This window comes from Anomalospiza imberbis, chromosome 17, assembly GCF_031753505.1.
Source record: "Anomalospiza imberbis isolate Cuckoo-Finch-1a 21T00152 chromosome 17, ASM3175350v1, whole genome shotgun sequence".
Taxonomy (NCBI): Eukaryota; Metazoa; Chordata; class Aves; order Passeriformes; family Viduidae; genus Anomalospiza; species Anomalospiza imberbis.
The window spans coordinates 13,085,729-13,100,000 of NC_089697.1; the positions used below are offsets into that span (position 1 = coordinate 13,085,729).

The 14,272-nt window shown below is 42.1% G+C and overlaps 1 protein-coding gene and 1 long non-coding RNA gene across 7 annotated transcripts in view; both read right to left on the reverse strand.

Annotated features, from left to right (window-relative positions):
- TSHZ2 (teashirt zinc finger homeobox 2) overlaps positions 1 to 14,272 on the reverse strand; it is a 208,440-nt gene that overhangs the window by 172,336 nt on the left and 21,832 nt on the right. The window lies entirely within an intron of this gene.
- Positions 8,592 to 14,272, reverse strand: part of LOC137484317 (uncharacterized) — a 7,066-nt gene continuing 1,385 nt past the window's right edge. Inside the window, exon 2 of the long non-coding RNA XR_011004828.1 lies at positions 8,592 to 11,128. This is a non-coding gene — a long non-coding RNA (uncharacterized lncRNA). The remainder of the gene's footprint in view (positions 11,129 to 14,272) is intronic.

Genomic DNA, 14,272 nt, shown 5'->3' on the forward strand with positions numbered 1-14,272 from the left:
CACGCTGCTCAATGAATGCTCTGCAAGTTTGGGATATTTAACAGTTTTAACCCCACTAACCAGTTTAATGTTTAATTATATAAAGCTGTGTGTGGTCCCCAACTGGTTTGAACCTTCAACACCAGTCAAACCAAGTTAAATGCAGCAAAGCATAAAATACAGTTGTGAACAGGCAATCTGCTGGCTAAATTGTTCAAGATGTCTTGCAATTTGTTAACCTTGAACACTTTTATTTGGAGCAACATTTTCATGGTCCCCTTATCTGGGCCTTCCCAGCTTTTGCAGCCCTGCAGGTTCAGATCTCAAACTGAATTGAGAGCACATATTAAATACTAAAATGTCTGTTTTCTTTCCCCAAAATTAAGTTATTAAGACAAATAAATAACTTAAATTCCATCCCCTATTAATTCCACTCACATTCTCCTGCAAATTACGGGCATAAAGATGCTGGCCAGGTTTTGAATCTGGCCCTTCATTTCCCAGCCAAATGTGAATATTTGAGAGATAACTTCTTTAACGTTTCTGTTCTTGTCATGTCCTGTCCTGCCCCTCCGAGCAAGCCAACAAGTTCCATTAGGAAACAGATACTGCTTGTAGAGGCCAGCTCTATTTTCAGACCATGCAGCCACGGCTTTCAGCCCTGCCTCAAGCTCTCTGCCTTCTGGTGGAGGGCAACAAAGGAGTTGGCTTCATCGGCAGAGTAGAGAGCAAACTGGTGGCCTTTGGACCACATGAGAAGATGGACACTAAAAGAAAATGGCTGAAGAACAAATTATTTGCCTTGTCTTCTTTTAAGAACTCAGATATAAAAAGGCATTGAGGCAGAGCAATGCTGGGAAAAATTAATATTTTCCCAGACTTAACCATTTCCCTTTTCAAAAAGATTTATAACGCACATGAATCTCAGATGTCACATCTTATTGTGCATAATTATACTGATGTCTAGACTAAACATTATATATATACCCACACATACATATAATTATATATCCTTATGACTATGTATTACTGCTTTCCTATAATACCTATTCCATGGCGGGGTTTATATCTTCATGATTCATAAAACCTATATTCCATGGGAAATGATTTTATCCAACATGCAAGTCAGCACTAGACCTGACACCAAAGTCTTAATGAGGTCTTAACTCACCTATGGAATAATCAGCAATGGGATAAACATCATATCCTGCATTCTCTAATCACTTCATACATCTTTCTTATCTATGTGAAGATACAAACGAAAGGTAAGTACCTAAGTTTATTTGCCTGGTCATCCCACCCATTAAGATGAAGGAATACATTCTGTAATCATCAGAGAAGTTAATTACAGAAGTTAATACTTCTCCCTGTTGCAGAAAGTTTCATAGGCAGGGTAAGGCATTTTTAGAGTGCCTTGTTGGGGAAAGATAAAACAAAACTCAGGCACTACTACTGCTGTTGCTGGGTTTGTAATGAGGAGGTTTGCTCACCTTGGCAACCTCACACATGGGGTTCTTCTCTCCAGATCTCATTAGCGTGAGGAGCACATTACCAGACAAACTGGATGGATTCTTGACCTACTTAATTTCAATTGTGAAAACTTGTTCAGTTTTTCTGTCTGATTTTTCCAGGCGTACTTGCAAGTGACCTTACAATGTACTATGTATTTCAGGCAAATATTTGTATGCAGGAGCAGTGAAGTTGAGGTGTAGTCTTGGAGTCTACTGGGAATAGAGACAACATCACAAAAAAGATGAAATAGCAGGGCCTGCAACACTTGGACATCTGTACTTGAAGTTTTTGTTTGAGAAAAAATTTCCATAGTAATGTGCAAATGGATTCCTCACAAGTTTTGACAGCACATCCACATTTATCCAGCCCTGTTTCCCCCGACAGATTAGCCAGGCCAATTGCTGCACAGTACCCACTGCCTTCTCCAAGGAAGGCTCCTTTATGGCTTTTCATTTCTGGATCCTTGCTCTTAGCAGAATCCCAGGGAAGCAGCTGAATTCCTACCAGAATAGCTTTGGGATGATTTAAGAGCAGATTTCATGGGTGCCTTAGCCTGAGGAAGCCAGCTGTGGTTTGGGGACCTCCTGGACAATGCCAGGGCTGACATCTGGGGGATGGAGCACAAGCAGAAAAGGCATGCCTGGCAACAGGGAAGGGAAGGAGGAATGGCCTTCTTGGTGGAGTATGGAGGATCTCCTCAAGGAAACCCACAGCAAATGCAGTGGATCATGAAGAAATATAATGCAGTGTGACAGGCAGTATATTTAACAAAAAACCCGTGTGAGTGAATGGGGTGTGAGGAGAAGTGACAGACTAACAGGCTCTGGCTGCAGCCAGCCACTCCAGGGGCGAGCAGGGAGCTGTCCCCAAGCAGCTCTGCCTGTGGCCACAGCAGGGACCTCCAGCCCCTGTCCTGCAGGGCTCCCCTCCGGCTCGGCTTGGGAGAGCTGAGGGCTAATCCATGGCAGCACTGCAGCCGTCACACTGACAGCCTGCTTCACTTGTTAAATAATAATCAGCTCTCCAAATCAGCTCAGAAATTATAAAATAAATTTATAAAAATAGCATGCAGACCATATGTTAGTTTTCATTTCAAAGTTTATCCTTGCTCTAAAGAAGGTTAAATCATATTCATTTCTCTGAAAACAGTCAAGATATAGGAATTTAAAATACCATGAAAGTGTTATCTATAGAGTGCACTCTGGAGTACCAAGAAAGAAATCACATATGCATGGGATTACAGAATACATTTCAAGTCAACAGAGAAGCACATCATACAGTAACTAAGAAACAAACATGTTTTTCTGACTCAGAAAATTGAGTTTAATTTAGTCTTCAGAAATCTGGATCTGTCTGGCCTGCTAGCAGTCATGGATAGATGTGACACGAGGAAGCCACTCCAAGTGTCTGGTCCCTGGAACCCAACCCTGGGTTCGGGGCTGCAGGATGTGTGAGGCAAGGCTCTGCAGCCTCTCACACCCTGAGAGTGAGGGGGAGAGAGGGGGGAAAAAGGACAAAGTTTCGCACCTCGGAAACTCTGCAAAAGTTGGAAAACCTGTGAATTCCTGCTCAGTGTGAAGCAGCTCAGAGCTGTGAGAGCAGACAATGCCTCTCCTCTGGCATGGCAAGGTAGACACAGCAGGTAGAGATCCACAGAGGAACAATAGGATGTGGATAAGAACTTTTCTGTGATTTAAAAAGTTAAAGCCAAGCAAGTACAGAAGACTGGTGTTAACGCTTCAAACATTCCCTCAACACATAACCAACTGTCACATATTTGCCACAGAGACATTTGTGATCCCAGCTGGGGTGGGGCCACAGGACAAATTCTTAATCAAACTGGCAACCAAGTCATATTGTGTGGTCAAACTAGATATCCCTGTGAATATTTTGTGTGAAGAAGGTATCAGTGCCACCATACCAAAACACTTGGGTCAAATGCACCGCAAGGAGACCCTGACCTGCTCTGTGGCCTCAAGGTCATTTTGTTATCTTTGTACTGTAGGAGACACTTTGAGATCCAATCAGAAGCAGTTCAGACAAAATGCAGCAAGAATGGTATATGATACACTGGTGTCACCTGATTTTCTTGGGGCAAGACAGAGTTTCCTGAATGCATCACCCTTCAGTTGGCCACTGTCAGACTCTTTGGAGGGTTTAAGCACGGAGCTCCTTGTCCGTGCAGTTCCCATGCTTGCCACATATTTTACCATCATGTTTCTTGCACGTGCAGCCAGCCCTGACAGATACAATCTCCAGACCTCCAATGGCTGCATATATTGTGCGTATTTTGGAAGGTATGGCAGGAATCTGAAGGCACTGCAGCATCTGTTAGCTACATATGCAAGAAGGAAACTTAAGAATTACCATAAGGGGGTTTCAAGGACTTGAGTTCAACTTTTGTCCTTCAATGCCTGAATGCAGCTCTCCGTAACACCTTCAGCATACCTAAGTCAAAAATGCTTTGAAATTGTTTTCCTTTTTGGTTTAAGAAAGAAAATCTTACTCATATGATGGTGCAAACAGAAAAATGATGTTTGTTTTATCATAGATTTGAGTCCCTGCACTGTAACTGCAATGTTTGAGGTTAGTCAGGGAGGGAAACTCTGCTGTAAACCCAAACCTTTAGGTTGTATTCTGGGCAGATTTAGGTCACCAAAGATTCCTGCCTACACTTCTGAGTAGTAGAAGTGAATTAGTGGATAAAAACCCAGTAATCCTTGAATCCTTTATTTTTGAGCACTCACCAGAAGATTATTGAACAGGATCTGTCGATCCCAAATTCCTGGATAACCACTGACTTCTCCTTTTGAACACCTGCAACTGAGAACTGAAAAATAGGAGGTGTGGATAGGATATATGTTCATAAAATATTTGCATTATTGTTCCCTTCAAATCATAAGTGTATGGAATATAAATGCCAAAGCAGCCTAGCAAGGAATTTGACAATATAGCAACAGGAGCTGCTGAGTACAAATATTTGGCCAACTGCTATGGGACAAATGTGCAAATACATGGAATTTGCAATTGTCCATGCAAAACATGCACATCCCAAGTGTGCCTGGAGAAGAGGGATAATTGCCCCCAGGTATTCCTGCTTGGCCACTGCCCATGGAATTCCCCTGCTCCCAGTGTGCACAACCCTGCTAGCTGCACATAAATCAGCTGTGGAACTGGGACAGGGCTGGGTGTGAAATCAGGACCATTTTTCAGTGGAGCCAATTCTCCTTCTTTTATCGCTGGTCTCAGGATAGTTAGTACTTGTCTTTAAAGCTTGTTTCTTCTAGTCCTGTAGCTTTGTGAGGCTCTCATATTTCATTTAAAACAAAAACAACCAAAAGAAAACATGCAGCTTTTATGGTCACAGGGAAAAGCCTGAAATCAAGAACATACCAGCTCTAAAAGTAGAAAGCAAACTGTAAGAATCTGATATGTGTTATTAAAAAAAATATTAAGTCCCTAAGCCACTCATGATTTTTAAGACTGTACTTAAGATTTCTCAGCATATGGCACAGGGAAAGCTGCTATTTTCAAATGCATAATGTTTTATGAACATGTAAGCAGACAAAGTACTGTAGATACATCAAAACACAGGCAAGGGAAGGGACCTTCTGCTACAGCAAATTTCTTTCTCCTTTCATCACAATTCCAGCCCCGTAGTAGACTCTGGACACACAGTTGTACCTCCTTCTCTTCTCAGCTGTGTGTCCTTCTCCTCTCTGCTTCCCCTGCCTCCCTGTACATGCACTTCAATGCAGGCCCTCTGAGCTCTCCAAAGCAAACTTCAGACCCTCAACCCAGCACCACTGGGAAGTCCCAGAGCACTCTCAGCTCCTCAGGCCCCTGGAAGCCCAGAAACACCAGGGGAAACACACCAAGGTGATCATGCAGACATGCAGATTTTTCTGTAATGCATAGAAAACAAATAGCTATTTTCTGGAAGGAAATGTCATTAGTAAAATAAATATATTACTACTGAAAGCTCTTCCCTACTTCCCTGTTTCATTTTGCTTTTCTTTTTGTTGAAGTGTGGGGTCAGTCAGTTTTGATCAGGTTACCAGGTAAGCAGGTCTCAAAATTCCCAATAACTAATACATAGAAAAGTTTAAATTAAAATGGAGGCAAAACCACAAAAGCTCTTTGAGTCTGGGCCAATTAAAGTCCAGGGGATTTTTGTGCTAGAATGTCATTTCCTTCTCTTATCAAAAATAAGGTGTTAAAGCACTGCTAAACACATCACTTAATGCATGCAGGGACACATCACTGAGAGCAACCCCCTTGATTTCCTCTATTTTTTTAAACTTTTGTGCCAGTATTCCTAAAGACTCCAGGACCAGCCAGGACAGCGACTGAAGTTCCCAAACTGATAACACAAACAGCTGCTGATTCTGTGAGAAGGAGGAGGAGAACTCAGGGCCCAGTTTGCTACCAGCTGGCACCTTGCCCATCAGTGCAGTGTCAGATTCTAGAGGCAAAGAAAGGATGCTGAGCTGGCCCCACAAAGCCGTGCTGACGCAATTCAGCCCCAGCTCTGCAGTCAGCCACGGTGCTGCTCCTTCAGACAAATCTAGTGCAGCCTATTTTAGCTGTTTCTTCTCATTAAATGTCCAAATCTAAAATAGCCAGTGGAAATAGCACGCTGGCAAACTTCAGGAAAACAGGCTGACTGCAGGAACATCAGTTGTGGATATACAGAGAACAATTTGTTACTACCAGGCAAAGGTGAACCCAGGTTAATATTACATATTTATGTACACCAAGAAGGAGGCAGTTTGAAAAAGGGAATTAAATGTTCTGAAATGTTGATAGAGAAAAGTCCAATCTCCAGGTTTCATTACAATTGTTTGGTATTCATATAAATGCTCAGACTCTGTGTCATTCCTTATCAAATTACTCTTCCATTGTAAATCATCTAAATTGTTACAAATTCAAGCTAAGAATCAGAAGTGTTCCTTAAAAATCCACTCCTTTGATGTAATGTGAATTACTACTCAGAGCAAAAAAAAAAAAAAAAGAGAAGCAGACCTAGATCTGTTTGCTGCCTAATTTAGTGCCAGTAATAGTTCAGCTCTAATCCCTGGAAATAGAATACAAAAGTACGTACACACACACACATATGCAGTGTATCTATAGACGTATTTGAGACTTTTCTTGCATCCAATCTGGTGATTCAGAACATCCTGCTAATAAACACAGCTCCATGACCATGACTCATCTCAGCTGGATCTTGTGTGTGTCAGGCAGTGAGTGAAGGAGGGAGGTGAAGGGGCTCAGTGATGGGAACGTGCTGCTGTGGACAGGGCACGGAGCAGGAGCAGGAATGGAATTGGCTCTCCAGCCAGGAAAACGGCTTTTTCCTGTGCTGGTGGTTCCTGCATTAAACAAATACACACAAACATGTGTGTGTGTGTGTGTGTGTGTGTGTGTGTGTGTGTGTGTACCTGCATCCCCATGACAAGGCCAGTTTTCTCTGCACAAGTCCCCTCACAAAGCCTCATGTGGTCTGCCTCCCCAGGAAGGACTGGAACATGAATGGGTGTCCAAACTTTGCTCCTTCTCATCGCAACATGACACATTCAACCAAAAGCAGGGGTGCAGATGGGGTGTCTCTGGCAAAGACAGAGTCCTTGTATCAGGACAGCCCAGCAGGCCTTCATCCTCAGCCCTGCCCTCTGCTCCAGCCACTGCCAACTCAATTCTGAGGTGCACACCAAAACCTTGGCATGACCCAAAGCCCCAAAACACACATCAGGTATTCAGATTGAGGGAATGACTTCTAGGAGGCTTCCAGGCAGAAAAAGACAACAAACTGCCATTGCATTTAAGAAAATCTTTGTATTTAAGAGAACCTTGCACAACCAAGGAGAGTGGCACTGGAACCTTCCTGGACCACAGCTGTTTTACCACAGCATGACAGAACATGGCAGCAGTTATTTCTGTGCTTTTTCAGTGCCAAGCCACTGTGAAAGCTGAAGCTTTTAGTTTCCACTTTGGAGCCATGTTAATGCCCAAAAGTGCAAGCATCAAGTTAGTCTGAAATTTCTATGCCTAAAACCTGTTAAAAATGGATAAGGACCAAATACCTTGGTTGGGAAAATCTGTCAAATTTTGTGTTCGAGTTTTCAGTGCATTTACTGCTGCTAGGTTATCTGAGACACTTTAAATCTCATGACTGGTAATGACTTTACCATAAAAATTCCAGTCTTAAACCCAGCCCAGTCCAGGGCATTTTAACATCTACCACTGCCATGGCAGAGCCCATCTTTTCAGGAAAGACATAATTAGAAAATCCTGGCATGCTCTCATTCAGTTAACATTTGTTCTAAATGTACTTTAACAATAAGGCCCATTTTCCTCCAGAACAAGACCCAGGCTTGAGGAATGTTCCTCCTCCTACCCTGACCATGAAAGCATTTGAAAGCTCCCAAGTAAATTGCTGGACATGAGACCCCTGATTGCTGTGCCTACATGACTCAGGATTGATGGCTCTAATGAAATTACTGAGTTTTCCTTTCCATTTCTGGCATTAGTCAAGGCTTCATGTCCAAAGATTATTCCACCAGACATGTTCTGTGGATGTGATGGGATTAGCCAAATTTCAGAGCTTATTTTTGACCTCCAGCAGAAAATTGAGCACATACGCTATTGAAGCCAACTGGGACTATAGAACATCAAGTTGATTCATCAAATTAGCTCAAACTGCATGACTGGCTATGGAAGTTGTCAGCTATAAACCTGTCAAAAAGCCATCAGCTTTAATGTTAAATAGAGACACAAAGTAATGTTGTTCAGAATTTGACATTTGTTGGACTTACGCCTGCTAAAGGATGCTATCTGCTTTGTTTCCTCTTAGAAAAATGTGTAGTCTGAAACACAGCCTTGAGAGATTGCTGGAGACAAAAGGTAGAAACCCTAGCTGGTAGAAATCCCAGCTTTAACAAAGCAGATATGTCAGTGCTGCCTCTATCCAATAAAGTCAACTAACACCAAAATATCTGCAGTACACAAAGACTCCAAAATCTTTCCAGCAGTTACAATATACAAGTTTACCATATTTTACTCTGGTTTTTATTAAAAAAATACATAACAAACAGCACAAAACAAATGCATTATTTTGTTTTATTTTCCAAACAAAAGATCAATGAGTTTGGTATAGAATGTGTTGGAATAGTTCTGAGTCAATTCCAAATGCCTGCAGATAGCACACCCACAATGAGAGACTGGAGCACTGACTGCACCACCAGGCTGTTCCCTGATTATCACACACCAGAGCATGGGGTAACCACATGGAAGCACAGCTCACACAAAAACTGGGAGGTCGGAACAATGTGAAAGGTCATGCAACCCCATCCCTCCTTAAAATCCAAGGCATGCTGAGCTCATGTGCTCCCACCCCGCTCTCAATCTGTTCCCCCGTGCCTGGGAGGATTACAGAGGTAGGCTGGGACATCACAGCTTTAACGCCACGTTTGTTCAGCTGGCAGCAGCAAAGCCCAGACTTTGAACATGGAAACGTTTTGTGCCTCCTGGTTTCTTGTTTTTTCTTTAAATGGTGCTTATAGTCCTCTTACGATTAATGGATGATCCGTTAGACAGCACAATACAGTCTCTAATGTATTAATGTATATTTTTATGAGCCTTCAGCCCACTGAATATTGACTGAAGAACTGGAAACAAGGAGCTCATGCACACTCATTGCAATCTCAAATGTCAGCCAGAGTGGGAGCCCTACAGGGTTTAACCTAAAGATTATAAAGTCTTTAGTGCAAAGATTTTTTTCTTTGCTCTCTCCAAAAATCTTACTGTACTTTGAGCAGATTAAAATAGGAATGAAAAAAGAGTGGTGAGGGACTTACCAGAGGGGAACTGCAGAGAAAAAGTGTCAGGCCAAAAGACTGGTGTAAAAGAAGGAACAAGAGGAAATGCAGTTTCAGATGACCAGATACCAAGTGCCTCTGCTGTTATCTTGTGAGTCTACTTGCATGAGGGACAAGAAGTGGCTGTACTATCCCAGAAGACATCAGAAAACAGTTTCTGCTTTGTAGAACATATCCTATTTTACCTCTAGTGCAGATGTTATTATACATTATATTAGGGGTTTTTTTTTATTTTCATTTCAGAACCCAGAGAAATGTATCAATTATTAGAGAAATAGGTCCTGGACCATGGTCAGGTTGAAGGCCTGGCATCTCTGGGATTTCCAACCCAAAATGAACCATTGTGCAACAACAGCAGTGCTTCCTAAGCTTGTGTGAGGCGATGTTTGCCCCTAAATCCTCCAGCAGGACAGGGCAGCCCCAGGGCTGGCACTGGAAATCAGCATCTCCTGCAGCAGGAGTGCGATCCCGAGCCCTTCCCCCAGGTATTGCAGAGAGCCTCAAATCCCCAGGCTCTCCCTCAGACACACTGTTGAAAACAGACCTGGGAAGCCAGAGTGACTTTCCCCATTTCTGCAGCTTCAATATATCTTTAAACCAAATCTGCTTTCTTGCATGCCAATTTTTAGCCTGGAGCCAGGTATTAGAGCTGAGTGATAAATCCCTGAAAGGGTGATCACAATAGAACTCTGACAGACACTTAACACTACTGGTACCAACTCAGGGAGCTCAGGATATATTTTTCCCCTGATTAGGTGCTGTCTGTGCATTTGTACAGACTCCATAAGCACAAAATGTGTGTAGGACACACTGCGGAAACTGCAAATCTGTGACTTTTGGGTAAGTGACTTTATCTTTGTACTTTATTTTTAAAGGTATCATAACCACTAAACACAGCTTTCACAACTGCACATTGTTTTTAAATTGAGCAAAAACCTGGCATTTGAACAGTGACTACTTGATAACTAGAACATTCCCCTCCCAAAGCATAGACTAAGGTACAGTACAGCAAGTGGGGCTTGAACTATGATGGGTTTCAGTATTAGCGTTTGTAAGATTTGTCACTGTCGCATCTTGCTAACGCTCAGAGCATCTCATTTTCTAAATATAATGTATCACTGTTTAGTGGCTAAAAAATGCAAATTACAAAAAAATCTAATCATGTTCAAGAAACTGAAAAAAACCTCTCTATGATCCCTGAAGCCCTCAGAGGGCATATGACTCGATGTAGGGCTTTCCCAACTAAGCACCACACCAGTGCACAGCAAACCTGTGGGACAGCAGCATCAATAGCCACAGCACACATTCCCTGCTCTGCACAAATCCCACAGATTTCCAAAAGCATCTTTGACTTGGATTCAAGTGATAAAACATGTGAACTTATACAAAGGAGTAAGAAGAATACCTTCTTAGCTGATTTCAGATGCTCAAGATTTAGCTTCTATTTTTTTGTCTCTTTTTTTCCCCCTACTAATAAGACTTCTGGTATCAAAGGAACCAAAGAAAATATTCAGAATTTAAAACTATCTTGTTAAACTTCAAGCTGTAATATCCTGTAAAAGCACCATGTAGGAACCCTTACATCTATAAAAGGCAGTTTCTTTGCTAAGGGCATTCTTGGAGCTCCTCCCCTCTTTAAATCTAAGCTACGGAGGGTTCATTTGTTTAGTACCCAGCTGAGCAAATCCAATGGCTAATTGACACCACAAGAAGTTTTCCATGTCCTCTGATCTGCTCCACACATGTTCCTTCCTCTGCTGCTCACCTGGCAAAATGGTAAACCAGACAGTTAAACTGAATTTACCTTTTGTGCTAACTCCAAACTGTCTGGCTGCTGGGAGCAGGGGGTGTGGGTGTTGTGGCCAAGGAGGAAGAGGAGAGGACACATGCCCGGGGTGGCAGGCACTGGAGTGCCCCCATTGGCAGCAGGTTTGCTGTAACCAGGTGTATTGTCACCCCATTGCCCTAAACACCTCCCCCCAGGTAGAGGGAGAAAATAAACCCCGGGTTTCTTTTTCCAGGAGAGTGCCAGTCACACCTTGCCACAAGAGGTGAGAGAGGCTGACGTGTAAGTGGGTTAGAACACCCTGAGTGTGGGGCAGCAGCAGAGCCTGCTCCAGGGCTCAGCTGCTGTGTGAACAACTGGAACAGGCTGTTCTGGTAAGAGTTTGGAAGTGCCTGGGAAAAAATCTATTGCAGAAACACCAGATTCCTATTAATGTGGCAAGTGGGAAGCAGTCTCATTATGTTAAAACCCCTTTTCTGCCGTTCCATTCAGGGCTGTGAGTGCACTGTCAGAGCAATGCAGGTTTACCTTAAGGTACATCAGAAACAAACCTGCCAGTTCATATCCAGGATCTTGATTACCACGGAACAACTGAGTCTATTAATTACTGTATCAATGAATTCCAACCAAAATCCACTTTAAGCCATTGAAATCATTGGTGGATAATTGGTTTGCTATTAAAACATCCCGAGTCCACCGCAAATCTTACCTGTTCTAAGGGAACTGCTTAGTAGGTGTGTTAATGGAAGTTATTGCTATTATAAATTATCTCCAGACATTGACAAAAGAAGTAATACAAGGTATATTTTTTAAAAGCTCTGGCCAATGCATGGCTGAATGATTGAGTTGGAAAATGAACCATTCCTTGGGGTTAGCAAATGATTTTTCATCAGCTAGCAGGCTATTAAGCACACCTAGATAATAAACGGATGATTTTAGCAGTAATTCTACTTGCTTCTCATATTTTCCATTTTAAATTCCATGTTACTTTTAAAAGATTCACACATTACCTTGATTTACACCACAGAGAAGAGAGCCAATGATGTCCTTTAATGTCGGAGACAGTGCATTATTATTTATCATTAAATCCACCTTTTTTTTTCCCCTCCCCACCTTGTGAAAGGTTTGACAAATGCCAGGCTGGCTCCAAGGCAGGGCTGTGATTCCCCACACAGGGCACACCCTGGGAGTGCGGGGCAATCTCCAAGGGTGTGGGTTTGCAGCTTTCTGCCTGTTTAATGCAGGATCCTGTGATGGTCATCCTTGCAAATCCCCCTGTCTTCCACAGCAGCTCACAGCTCAATCATGCGAACTTCAGTTACTGGTAGGAACTAGGGAACAAAATCTTTACACTAATGAGATTATTTGCATGAAATGTTATTTCAATAAGACAGCCTAGGGAAGGAGGCCGTTCACACTTGATTTTCCACATTGGTTATTAGATTTCTTGCCCAAAAGAACAATTTGGGGAAACAACTCCAAAGATGCAGTATTGGAACTGATGGTCAGTTTCAATGGAAAATAAACGAATTTTTAACATGAAGGGAGCTGGGGCGACAGAGACATTAAAAAGTGGTTGACTGGCAGCTTGTTTCAGCCTCATGTTCCAGTGGAGCTCTACCATTCAAACCACTGACAAACAGGCAATTTTTCTGGTGGAAAAAAGATGCATGGGCTCAGATGCTCCCTGAAAATGCCAACTACAATAGCAAAGATGTCTGTGCCCGCCTGCTTATGTGCATTCTTCTCTTTTAGGGCATTCAGAGTCTACTACACACCACACAATTTCCTTTGTAGCAGCACTCAGAGAATACTGAAATGTTATTTAAAGCAAATTTGTTCAATTGGGTTCATGTGAGTTCAGCCTTAGGGGCAAAAGCAGTACTTTCATACAGGAAGGCAAACTTTTACAATAAAACAAAAAGCACAAATATTCACTGAGTCTGGAGTTTCATTACGAAGTGTGAAGTCAATTTATGGTTGAGAGTTTTGTATCAAAAGCAGATGAAATTTGGAAATTTCAAAAGAGTTTGGCCTTGCAGTTTTGGAATGATTCAAACTTCAAATTCAAAATGAAACTGGGAGATGTGGAATTCAGCGGCTGATGCTGCAGAAAAATGCTGTGATCTACGTATGTATCTATTGCAATTTATTTTCACAAGATTTCATACTTTCCTGGTAATTACAGACCCCTCTTGCATAGGCAATAATTTTCCATTTGAACTTCTACAGTACAGCCTGTTCCTCTCCTCCTTCAGAGCAGCACTGAACACAAATGCATGGATTTATCACACTTTTTTCATATTAGCCTTTTAGAAATTCAGCTGATGGACCACTAAAGAACAAATAACTCCCATACTCTTTCATATTTTCCAAATTTTTGAAGCTTAAATTATAAAATTTCTTTCCAAAAAAAGTATTTTCTTGCATTTCTTTGTGAGATACTCTCTATGATTTCAATCTGAAACCCCATTTTCCAAAGGAATAGCAAAATTCATAGTTCCAGGGGAAAAAAAGCAAAGAATACAGGAGATCTCAGGATGCTTTTTGAATAAAGAATCCTTCATACCAGTCTCCACCAGTGCAAATTTCCCCTCCTCATCTTCTGGGCCAGCTTTTTGCCTGCTTAGTGTTGCCCTGACCTGGGCTTGCTCATTTATTCAGGGGCTGAATATCCCTAATCTGTAAAATAAATTTTCAGCAAAGCTGCCCGAGTATTGTTTTAGAAATACGTAAGTAACGGGTCACCAGAAAGGCACTTGGCCACTGCTGTGTCCAGCAGCTGAGTGACAGACAAGCTCGGAGCCATGGCAGGGCTCTGAGCGAATTTGCAGGACAATTACATGCTCTGGAATTCCCAAGTGTACTGAAGAATTATTGAACAAAGCTAAAACATGTGAATAAAAAGGCATTAAGCTAAAAAACATCTGCTCTCCATAAAATGAACTTTTCTTCAGATGAGGAAGGAAAAGAATTCAGTATAAATAAGCATGAGGCATATTTTCAAGGTGTTGCAAATGGGACTTATTTAAATGTAAAGTGCTGTGGCTAAAACACACATGGCTGAAATACATCCCCCATTAAATTCCCTCGTTTTCCCACAGCACTCTGGAAATTT